Genomic DNA, 12,920 nt, shown 5'->3' with positions numbered 1-12,920 from the left:
CTGGTGGTGGGTATTGAGGAGGGCACGTTCTGCATGGAGCACTGGGTGTTATGCACAAACAATGAATCATGGAACACTTCATCTAAAACTAATGATGTAATGTATGGGGATTAACATAAGAATAAAAAAAAATAAATAAAATTAAAAAAAAAAGAATGCACATCTAAAAAAAAAAAAAAAATGAACTGCTTACTCATGCGGCAATGTGGATTTCTGCAAGTGGAATGTGGAGGGAAAGAAGCCAGGCATAAAATTATCTGGATGATTTGGTATGATCCCATTTCTGTAAAGTTTCAAAAAAGGCAAAACTAACCCATGGTGTTAGAAATACGATAGTGATTGGGGCACCTGGGGGGCTCAGTCTGTTGAATGGCTGCCTTTGGCTCAGGTCATGATTCCAGGGTCCTGGGATCGGGCACGTCAGGCTCCCTGCTCAGTGGGGAGTCTGCTTCTTCCTCTGCCCCTCCCCCTGCTCGTGTTCTCTCTCTCTTTTTCTCTCTCTCTCAAATAAATAAATAAAATCTTAAAAAAAAATAGACATACGATAGTGGTTACTTTTGGGGAGGAGGGACAGGACAGTGTTTGGGAAAAAGCATCACTTCTGGGGTGCTAGCTATGCTCTATTTCCTGACCTGGGTGGTGGTTATCCCACTATGTCGTTAAAGGAAGAGGGATTACTCCATGACTGAAAATGTGAGCGCTGCATTTATATATTTCCCTGAATGGTTCCCCAAAGGGAAAAAAATCACAGATTTCATGTGCTAGAAAAAGAGAGGTTCATCGTGGTTTTTCCAATTAAAGATTGCAGCTTGTACTCTGGATCGGGCTGGAGGCGTCCATATGGATGCACATGGTTGTGTGAAGCCCGTCTCTTTCTGTAGTTGGGAAAGAGTTTTTGGGTGAGCCTAATGGAGGTTGTTCAGACTCTTGGTTGGTCATCAGCTTTGCTAGTGTGCTGCTCAAAGTCTACTTATGAGCTTATTTATCAGAGTCACTTCTCAGCTTGGGCGGGTTAGAACAGCATTCAATTATGGTAAGTGCCAGGCAAGTGTTGCGATGATTGTAAAATTGTTCTTCCACAGGACTTTCTCCTGGCCCTGCCCTAGTCAGGGATGAAAGGTTGAACACAAAAGATAAGAAAATTATCACGCTTTCAGATCCAGGTTAGATTCAGATCAGTTTTGAGTGCTGTATCAAGTAGACTTTTTTTGTTTATTTATTTTCCATTTAATAAAGTGTGGTATATACGCAGGACAATTCTCTCCTATTAGCATACGGTTCTCTGAGATTTGACAACACATGTGGTTGTGTAATCAGTGCTACGACCACCCACACAATGAAGATACATGAAGATCCCCTCACCCCCAAAAATCACCCCCACTCCCAATGCCAAGCCATTGCAACCCAAGACTTATTTTATTTCCCTTTAATTTTGCCCATTCGAGCATGTCATATGCCTTTTGAATCTGGCTTCTTGCATATAGCATAAGGCATCTGAGATTCATCCCCGTTGTTGTGTGTATCAGTAGTTCATTCCTTTTTTTTTTTTTTAAGATTTTTAATTTATTTTTGACAGAGAGAGAGAGTGTACAAGCAGGGGAAGCAGCAGGCAGAGGCAGAGGGAGAAGCAGGCTCCCCACCCAGCAGGGAGCCCGATGCGGGGCTCGATCCCAGGACCCTGAGATCATGACCCGAGCCGAAAGCAGATGCTTAACCGTCTGAGCCACCCAGGCGCCCCAGTAGTTCATTCCTTTTGATAGCTGAGTTGTATTCCAGTGTATTGATGTGCCACAATGTGGTTCTCAATTCACCCTAGTTCTTGGACAATTAGGATATGTCTAGTATTTGGTGATTATGAATAAAGCAGCTTTAATCATTTGCATACAGATTTTTGTAATAAGGTAAGTTTTCATTTCATTTGGGTGACACCTATGAGTAAGATTATTGGGTCATTTAGTAAGTGTTTATAAGAAATGGAAAAACTCTTTCTGCAAATGACTGCACCATTTTTCTTTCCCACCAGCAATATATGAGAGTAATTGTTGCTCTGCATCCTCACTGTTGGTATTGTCCAATTCTTAAAATTTTAGCCATTCTAATAGGTGTGTAGTGGTATCTCATTGTGGTTTTGTTTGATTTTCTCCAGTGACAAATAATGTTCAGCATCTTTCCATTTTTTTTATTGATCCAAGTTTCTATTTGCTATCAGAATTCTTCTACCTTAAAAACTTCCTTTAATATTTCTTATAATGTAGATGTGCTAGTAATGAATTCCCTCAGTTTTTGTTTGTCTGCAAAAGTCTATTTCTTCTTAATTTTTGCAAGATATTTTCATTGGGTATAGCATTCAGAGGTGAGAGTTCTGTTTTCTGCACTTTAAAAATGTTCCATTGTCTCTTGGCCTGTGTAGTTTCTGATGACAATCTACTGTAATTCTTAATTCCTCTTTATCTTGTGTATTTTTTTTTTCCTTCTGGCCTCCAAGATTCTCTCTTTCTCCCTCTCTCACTGTTTTTGAATTTGGCTATTTGAATATGATGTGTTTAGGTGGATGGCTTTGAGGTAGGGCAGTATTTATCTTGATTAGTATTCACCAAGCCTCTTGAGTCTATGGTTCATTTCTTCCACTATTTCTGTAAAAAATCTCAGCCACTATCCCTTCAAATATTTTTTCTGTCCCTTTCTCACTCTCTTCTCCTTCTGAGATTCATATGGTACAATATTAGACTGTTTGATATTGTCTCACAGCTTTTGGATTCTCCTCTTTTCATTTTTTTTTTTCTTGTTTGTGTTTTGGTTTGGGTAATTTCTATTGACCTCTCTTACAGTTGACTGATCCTTTCCTCGGCAATGTCAAGTCTTAACAAGCCCATTCAGGCATTCGTCATTTGTTTTGACCAAGTTTGCTCTATTCTGGCATTCTATTTGAGTCTGCCTTATAGTTTTTATTTCGTTGCTGAAATTCCTCATCTCTTCATGCATATTGTCAACTTTTCCATAAATCTTTAACATATTAATGGTAGTCATTTAAAATTTCCTGTCTGTACTCCCAACCTCCAGTCATATCTAAATCTGCTTCTGTTCATTGCTCTGTCTCCTGAAAAGAGTTTGCTCTTTCTTCCCTTTTTATATGTCTTGTAATTTCTGGTTGAAAGCCAGATGTGGTGTGTTGCTCAGTAAAGGCTGAAGTAAGTGGTATTTTGCACTGAGATGGGCATGGGAACATCTTCTACTAGATTTTAAGGTGGGAAGTTTAGTCAAGATAAGCAGTAGTTGAGCTGGGTTTGGGTTATCTTGTTGTTATGGTTACTTTCAGTGCACCCCTGGCTTCAAAATTGTCTAGTTTTACCTTGTGCATAGATTGGGGCTGTGAGCAGAGTTTTTCTCATGTTCCTGTTATATTCTCGGCTTTACGCTTTTCCTATGAGCCCATGCCTCAAAGAGAGAGGGCACATGGAAGAAGCTAAGGACACCAAGAGGCATGAAGAATTGGGGCCATTACCACACTCTATCATAGGTGCCAAACTCTCAGAAATTGTGTTCATTAGAGTTGTTTTAGAATCTTTTTTGTTTAGCATCATCTGATGTTTGATGAGATAGTAAGTATGCAACAGCATTTTAGAACCTGTTTATAAATAATTTGACAACTGTATTGATTAGAAACAAAGCTAGAAACAGCGTAACTAATATTTACAAAGTACTCTTCCTTTTGCCAAACCCAAGCTGCGTGAAGAGATCCTATGGTGCATGTTGTCATAATTTGGATAACCAGTTGGCTTGTTCTTGAATTTTATGGAAGGAACGCTCATTTATCCGGTTTTAACAGGAGGTTTAGCCAGCACACAGATATTGCCTTGTTCTGAAAAGCAATATATATAATTTATATATATTATATAATATATAAAGCAATTCTGTATCTAGTACCTCTTCATCAAGAAAGTCCAGGTTCATTTTCAAGCCTGTAGTGCACAACAATTTTATTTGTAATGATTACCATAATAGAAATTTTGTATACCTTCTTAAAGATATGAATCCCACCATCTCTAATTCCTCCAGATAGATTTGCATTTCATTGGAAGCATCAGGTGGGTGTTAAAGGGTACCTGAAAGATATGGGGGATTTAAAATCTTTGAACCTTATTATTAATGCATTTCTTGATTTCCACAAATTAAGAATTTACCAGTCAGCACAGCTTTTATATAAAGTCTTCTGGTCAAAGTTTATGTTCCACCTTTAGTATACTACGAATGTTAATTGCTTGATATAGTTGAATTCTCCAACTGCACAAATATATTTACATTCCTCTACGTAGTGTTAGCACAAAGGTTGTTTCTTGGTCCAAATTTTAGTTTTCAGTTTTGATTGAGGTTTGATGAGATTTTCCATGACACATATGCTACTGCTTGAGGAAACAATTTTTACATTAGTCATGGAATTTAGTATACATTTACAAAAATTTGGGTAGGAACATCAAGAATAATCAGAAAAAACCTACTCAGTTTTTAGTTCAACATTTGGAAAAGATTGCAGGTCCAGGATGAGTCAAATATTCAGGATGAGTATAACTATAGCAACTGGTACCAATGCCTACAAATGAAGACATGTGTTTAATCCATGTGTTTGAATAAGACACATTAACATCATAAGGTTGGACATCTTGAGCAGAAATATGAAATGCCTGATATCTAATTACATGGGATACACCAGAGGTTGGTGATAGATGAAAAATCCAGCAATTTGTCAGATTTCCTGGAGGATTTCCACTCTTAGAAAGGGAAAAAAGGTCATGCTGAGCCTAAGACCTCCATGGGTACATGCCTTAAAGAGATTAAAAAACAAAATAATTCATAGTTAGTATATGAAGTATCAGGAAGGTTAAGTCAACAAAAAGGAGTCAGTATCTATAAGAATTAGAGACAGAAGTAGAAAGCAGAAAGAAAAAGAATTTAAAAAGAAAGAAGGAAGGAAATAAAGAAAATTATTTAGGCAATGGGCCTTGTTCTGGTAATCTTGGGTAGAAGCTTTCTACTTCAAGTATTCATCAGCTTGGTTCAAATTACTTGGGTAGCAGCTGTCAGTCATCAGGTAGTTTACTTCATCTGGATCTATTTATAAGGCTCATTTTGAGATACCTAATTATATATATTCCCAGTTGTCTTCTACTATCAAATCAATTTCTATGGCCTTCTTTTGCGTAGGAGATAGATACATGGATCCAAGAATAAACTCTTTGTAGTTTCATGACAATATCTGTTAAAATGCCTTCATAGGATCATTTCCAGCATTACACCACAGAAGATTTCCAATTGGTGTCATTTACAGAATACTTAGTATCTAGGTTGAAGGAGAGAAGAGGTTCTAAAGGGGTGAAAGTTTTTAAAATCCAGCTTGCACCCCTGGAAGATAAGAGTAATATTGAATTTCCTTTTGACAACACTTAGCTAGTTCTGTATGATGCAAAGTCAAATCAGTGATGGGTGCTAAGACTTGCAGGTGCATGGTCTTCTAGTTATTCTCATAAGTTTATGAGTTCCAGAATGGACTGGCCTGATGGCCATTAGGAGTAAAATTCTTAGCCAGGGATGTCCAAGAGTTTCAGAGAATATGACCAACTTAAGTTTTTTTTTTCTTAATTTAGAGCTTAGACTTGACTTATTATTTTTTATTTTTATTACTTGTATTGATTTAGTATATCCTATTCATACTTTTACATTGACTTGCATTATAAAATTAAATGTTTATATAAAATAATGTTCAGGGGCGCCTGGGTGGCTCAGTCATTAAGCGTCTGCCTTTGGCTCAGGTCATGATCCCAGGGTCCTGGGATCGAGCCCCGCACTGGGCTCCCTGCTTGGCGGGAAGCCTGCTTCTCCCTCTCCCACTCCCCTTGCTTGTGTTCCCTTTCTCACTGTGTCTCTCTCTGTCAAATAAATAAATAAAATATTTTAAAATATGTTCAGCTCCAATAAATATATAAAAATGCAGTAAATATTTAAAACATTTAAACCATCAGATTCCTAGAGGAGAAGACAGGTACAACCTCTTTGACCTTGGCCGTAGCAACTTCTTACTAGACAAGCCTTTGGAGGCTAGGGAAACAAAAGCAAAAATGAACTACTGAGACTTCATCAGGATAAAAAGCTTCTGCACAGTGAAGGATACAGTCAACAAAACCAAAAAACAACTGACAGAATGGGAGAAGATATTTGCAAATGACATATCTGATAAAGGGCTCATACCAAATCTATAAAGAACTTACCAAACTCAACACCCAAAAAACAAATAATCCAGTTAAGAAATGGGCAGAAGACATGAATAGACTTTTTTTCCACAGAAGACATCCAGATGGCCAACAGACACATGAAAAAATGCTCAACATCACTCATTATCAGGGATATACAAATCAAAACCATGATGAGATACCACCTCACACTGATCAGAATGGCTAAGACTATCAACACAGGAAACATCAGATGTTGGCGAGGATGTGGAGAATGGGGAACCCTCTTACACTGTTGGTGGGAATGCAAGCTGGTGCAGCCACTCTGGAAAACAGTATGGAGGTTCCTCAAAAAGTTAAAAATAGAGCTACCCTATGACCCAGCAATTGCACTACTGGGCATTTACCCAAAGGATACAAAAATACTGATTTGAAGGGGCACATGCACTCTGATGTTTATAGCAGCATTATCAACAGTAGCCAAATTATGGAAAGAGCCCAAATGGCTATCCACTGATGAATGGATAAAGAAGATGTGGTATACACACACATACACACACACACACAGAGGAATATTACTCAGCCATCAAAAAGAATGAAATTTTGCCATTTGCAATGATGTGGATGGAGCTGGAATGTATTATGCTAAGCAAATTAAGTCAGAGAAAGACAAATACCATATGATTTCATTCATATATAGAATTTAAGAAACAAAACAGATGAACATAGGGAATAGCAAAAAAAAAAAAGAGAGAGAGAGAGAGACAGAAGCAAACCATAAGAAACTCTTAATAGAGAACAAACTGAGGATTGATGGGGAGAGGTGAGCAGGGGATAGGCTTGACGGGTGATGGGTATTAAGGAGGGCACTTGTGATGAGCACTGAGTATTGTATGTAAGTGATGAATCACTGAATTCTACTCCTGAAACCAATATTATACTATATGTTAACTAGAATTTAAATAAAATTTTGAAAAAGCATTTTAAAAATGATAAATAATAAAAATCAACATGAATCCAATGACGTTTAAATATCACACTATTCACCATCAAAGAGTTCAATGCAAAATAGATGTTGCTGATATTTTATATTCAGTTTGTCTTTATCTTTTATTCTCGGGAAATATTTTCTTTTTCTTTTTTTTTTTTTTTAAAGATTTTATTTATTTATTCATTAGAGACAGAGAGAGAGAGGCAGAGGGAGAAGCAGGCTCCCAAGGAGCAGGGAGCCCGATGCGGGACTCGATCCCAGGACCCTGAGATCATGACCTGAGCCGAAGGCAGACGCTTAACCATCTGAGCCACCCAGGCGCCCTCTTTTAAGACCAATGCTTTACCTGTTCCTTGTAAAGACATTTAATTATTGTTATTGCATATTTATTTACATTATCATTTATGACTGATCGTAAGTAATTAGCTATTATCCTTCTGAAATTTTAGGTTAGGAATCATTATTATATTTTTTAATGCAAAATACTCTTAATTTTAAAAATGTCATTATTTCTTATAATGAGTTTTTTTTAAAGATTTATGTATTTATTCGAGAGAGAGTGTGTGAGTGGGGAGGGGTCAGAGGGAGAGGGAGAGGAGAAGCAGACACCCCACTGGGTGTGGGACTCATGAGGGACTCAATTCCACGACCCCGAGATCACCACCCAAGCCAAAACCAACAGTTGGATGCTCAACTGACTGTTCCACCCAGGCATTCTTCTTAGACTGTTTTTAAGTAGTTTGCCCTACTGAGTGTTTAGTGGTTTAAAAAAAAAAACAAAAACAACTTCTATTTCCTAAGTTGATGAGATCTATGTAGCTTATTATTGTACCAGATAGGTACAAAAAAAAAAACCTCAAAGGTTAATCCTCATTATCTTTGAGAATTTTTTATAGGGGTCAATTGTACCACACTTATATTTGTAGATTATTTTGCCCAGCTGCTCAGTCAGAAGTAATGCCACTCAAAGAAACCAGACTCTAAATTCATGTCTATACCTAACTGCTACTGATACTTTTTTTTTAACCTGCATAACAATTGATCTTCCAAGGTATATGGAAAAGGAATACAATACTTAACTTTAGCAGGATTGCTAAAGTATTGATAACCAACCAGTGCCTTGTAAATACTTATATTTTGGCAATGGCCCATAGGGCTAACTTCTAGAGAATTTAGTCTGATACAATGAAAAAACTCAAAACAAGCAGACTATATAATTTTGAGAGAAAATATATGAATTAAGATAATACCTGTTTATATCATTTGCAAAATGTCGGTCTATTAAAATTGCTACAGACTATAAGGTACATACCTTTTATTTATTTTATTTTTTATTATTATGTTCAATTGGTACATACCTTTTAGAAAACACAATTGGTCACACGTTGTTCTTTTCATATTCATGAAATATTTCATGAATATTTCTTTTCATATTCACACATATTCATATAAAAATGGAAATGAACATTTGTAGCAAATGTCACCCATGTAGCTATGACTGTCAAATCAAGAGTCGAACAAAAGTGTGCCCTTGATTCTAATCTTTATTATAACTTAATACTGTATAAATTATATCATGAGTTGTAATCCCCCTTCCACTACCAGAACATGCCCTGTAACATACGGTGATTCTAACTCATGACCCTGAAATCAACCAGGCATGACCATATATGGTGATTCTAAAACCTATTAATGTCCTGTGCACATTAATAGGTACTCCAAACCTACCAAGAGAGGTGTTATTCTTTAAATGTTCAAGTCTTTCATCCTATCTGTGTGAACAAATCCTGGCGCAACTACATTCACTGTAATTTTCTTTCTTGTTACTCCTTTAGCAGGAGTATGTATGCAGACTGGAGCTGTCTGTGTACATACTCCTTTACTTACTAAAGATCTTCCTTTACTGGAGCTGTACACAGACTGGCCAGAATTGCCTACAGTAATAATAGACCCTTTTTGATGTTGAATCATAGTCTTCCTGGCAGCTTTCCAAGTCAGCACGGAACCCAAGAGATTAGAATGTGCTGAGATATCATACCTTCAGCTTTTGTTCTTACTAAAAGGCTATCCCTGTTAATTCCAGCTGCATTTACCAAGAGATAAACTCCACCTAAATTTTTCTCCATGTCTTCAAATGTATTTTGAGCCTTATGTTCTTTGGCATCATCATAGCTATATGCCAAATGATCTCCACCAAGGTCACCAGCGCCAGTGGCTTTGGCCACTTCCAGACTTCTGGGGATGATGGCCAATCAGTAGCCTCTCTGGGCCATTCATTGGGCCACTGCCCTGCCAATGCCTTGGGAGCCTCCCCAAAACAGACCTCAGAGTCACAAACTCAGGAGAAAGAGGGCTAGAAGTGGCAGTTCTTTTCCATATCCCCTCAGCTTTTAAACCGCCACAGCTGAAATGAAAAAGAGCCAGACTGCCACAAAGATGTACCACGGTACCCTTCCTGCTCCTGCAGCCCCACCTTAAAGTTTTTGAGAGTTCATTGGTACCTCTACTTTTCCTGGAAACTGTGGTGAGTAGGGGCAATAAGATTTTGATTAAACGAGAACACCTTATCAAGTTCCTTCATGACTGTCCCAGTACCCCCCAGGTGGGAAAAAACATTGTCTAACAACATGTGTAGATATGGCAGTCCTTGCAGTGGCTTTTCTGCTTGAGAAGTCTTCACCATCCAGAGAATTTTCAAGGGATCCCGAGCACGTATCCGTAACCTTGTGCCTTGGGTAATTGGATGAAGCCCATCTTTACGTGTTTGAAACTCCTCTGGGACGTGGCTCAGACCCATATGTATCCCACCTTCACAGTTGTGGGGTTTTTTTTTTTCTGGGGTATGAAGGTACAGATTCGGCATAAGCCCTCCACATTTCTAGCGATCAAGGAGAAATTTCCCCCATAAATGCTTATTCATAGTGAAAGCAGTGTTATTACATTTTGGTCCAATTTTACCTCATTTTTGGGGTGCAACCAAAGGGCCATCTTAGCTGCCTTAGGACCCATTGAAATTGACAGAACAACTTGATTTTAGCAAATGTTTCTTTTTTTTTTCTGAACCTGAGGCTGAATATCTTACGTCTGAAACAGATTTTATGTATAAATATATTCATTTTCTTATATTTGTCTCATCAGAAATAAGTCCTATCAGCAAGGACAATAGTGCCACTTATTTTGTTTAATGATCTACTGGTGCACTCTCTTCACCTTCTTTTTTTTTTTTTAATTTATTTATTAGAGAGAGAGAGTGAGAGAGAGAGCACAAGAGGGGGTAGGGTTAGAGGGAGAAGCAGACTCCCCGCCAAGCAGGGAGCCCGATGTGGGACTCGATCCCAGGACTCCAGGATCACGACCTGAGCCGAAGGCAGTCGCTCAACCAACTGAGCCACCCAGGCGCCCCTCCCTTCACCTTCTTTACCACTGCTCTCACTACATGCCTTAACTCTTTGGACACCTGCTCTGGTCAAGACTATTAGTTCCAAAACTTGGGCTGACCCAGCTTTGGGTGGAAGGTTATCCTCTTACCCAGTTTTACATAGTCTCTGCCTACCCTCCATGGTATCGATGTTGATCTTTTAGAAGGAACATTTGTTCCACATTCCCTAGGGAAACATCAACTTGACCTTCCTCTTGGACACTCAGTTTTACAGTTGCTGTTATAGAAGCATGAGGCTCTCCTTCATCAAGTGGTGGAAGGAGCACTGCAGGTTTGAGATTGTATCAGTGACAAATGGTCATACAAGAGACCAGCAATAGCCGTCATGGTTACTCTGCCTACTGAGCAATGCTGGATGTTGCTAGCTAGTAGTCAGGACTGAACAGCATCCACATGCTGTAGAATTAGTGGTGTGGCAAGGGTGACATCCATAGGAGCATCTACCAGTTTTGCAACCACAGTCATGGCACATAATGGGGAGGAAGACACTAGCCACTGAATTTAGAGAAATACCTAATTAGGAGGTGGTGTTTCCCATGTTGTTGAGCCAAAGCCTCTATCATTGGTACCCTCCTGACACCCTTTTTTTTTTTTTTGCTTCAGCACAAGGAAATGTACTGAAAGGACATAAGGTTATGATTATTCTTTTTTTTTTCTGGTAGACCTGGGATTGAGGTCACCTATAATGTATTTATTTTTTTTTTAAAGATTTTTAATTTTTTATTAGTGAGAGAGAGAGAGTACAAGCAGGGGGAGCGGCAGACAGAAGGAGAGGGAGGAGCAGGCCCCCCCACCCAGCAGGGAGCCCGATGTGGGCCTCGATCCCAGGACCCCAGGATCATGACCTGAGCCGAAGGCAGACGCTTAATGATTGAGCCACCCAGGCACCCTGAGGTCACCTGTAATTTAGATTTCGAAGTGACAAAGCCAGTTGCAGCTTCTCAAGTAAATTCTGGTTACCTGTTTTTGGTAAGTTCTTGAAGGAGTTGAGTTAGTCTGGAAAAGTTGGGAACCCATTGCCTATAATACCTCTTAAGTTCTGTAAATCCTATCAATTCCCATCTAGTTGTTGGGTTTAGATATTGCTGGATCCATGTAATCCAATTTGGGGGTAGAGTATTCTCTTTGGTGGAGAGGTCACCTCCTAACTAATATACCACCTCTTGGCAAAATTGTAACTTTTCCTTCAGGCTTTACCATATTCAGCTACTTGCTCTTACAAGAGGTAAATGGAATCCTTGTTTTCCAGGAAAGGTAAATATGAGGTAAGGTCTTCTATACTGAATGAAATCTTAACCTTTTAGGAGTGTTACCTTTTTAAAATTATTACTTAAAGGCTGGAAGGAATATAAAGGGGCCTGTGTAAATCCCCGAGGCATTACTGACCAAAAATATTGTTAGTCATTCCAAATAAAGGAAAACCTATCGGCTGTCTCTATTTACAGAAATGTTAATGACAGTGAGCGAGGCCAGTACTGTGAACTATTTTCTTGTAAGTGGAAGTGGTAAGAGAAGAACATTACGCACTTCTGGAAACCTGGGAATAACTCCATGAATGGCTCTGAAGTCTTGCACAAACTGATATCCCTCTCCACTAGGTTTGTAAGGAGGCTGTGCTTAGACTTGTACGAGGAATTTGTTGTGGCTGTTCTGAGGATCTATGACGGTTTATTCCTTGAATAACTTCTGATTTCAGAGGATATTAAAATGGCATAGACAGTGACCGAGAAGAATCTACCTGTCCCCATCATATTCCTTCCATCAGTAGAGCTTTTGTTCATAAATTATCATGTGCCAGTTGGAGTAAGGGATCTAAAGTTCCAAGAGTCATTGTCTAGGCCAGTTTAAGAAAGTCAAGTGCAGAAATAATATGCTGTGAAATGGTGTTTCTAGTTGTTTTTTATTTTCTAAGAATAATCTTTCCGGTGAGCACTTAATCTGACAGCCACATTTATATAAAAGGCTTCTGCCAGGTAGTTGACAGGCATGGAAGCACAAAGGAGTAATCAGTGGTGTTCTTCTGTTGGTCCTAATGTGGTAGTCAAAGGCTCAGTATGTGTAGAAAAGGAAGTGGGTTGGAATACCTACTGTAACACACCAATTTCTCCGAGTGACTGGTTGTTTTACTACAGTGGGGCTCAGGATAGAAAGGGTAACCCTTGTGTCAACTAGGAATTGGCCTTTTTGTCTCTTTTATGTTTACAGATGTGGTAGGCAGGGTCCTAATAATGCCCTCATGCCCCAGGAGTCCTGTCAGTGGTTATTCAGT

General features: G+C 38.8%; 1 pseudogene; it reads right to left on the bottom strand.

Annotated features, from left to right (window-relative positions):
- Window positions 1-8,848: 8,848 nt before the first annotated feature.
- LOC115939779 (3-oxoacyl-[acyl-carrier-protein] reductase pseudogene) lies at window positions 8,849-10,772 on the bottom strand (annotated as a pseudogene).
- Window positions 10,773-12,920: the final 2,148 nt, after the last annotated feature.

The sequence above is a fragment of the Leptonychotes weddellii genome, chromosome 9 (genome assembly GCF_054177405.1).
Source record: "Leptonychotes weddellii isolate Sample4059 chromosome 9, ASM5417740v2, whole genome shotgun sequence".
Taxonomy (NCBI): Eukaryota; Metazoa; Chordata; class Mammalia; order Carnivora; family Phocidae; genus Leptonychotes; species Leptonychotes weddellii.
This window is presented reverse-complemented; position numbering and strand designations above follow the sequence as displayed.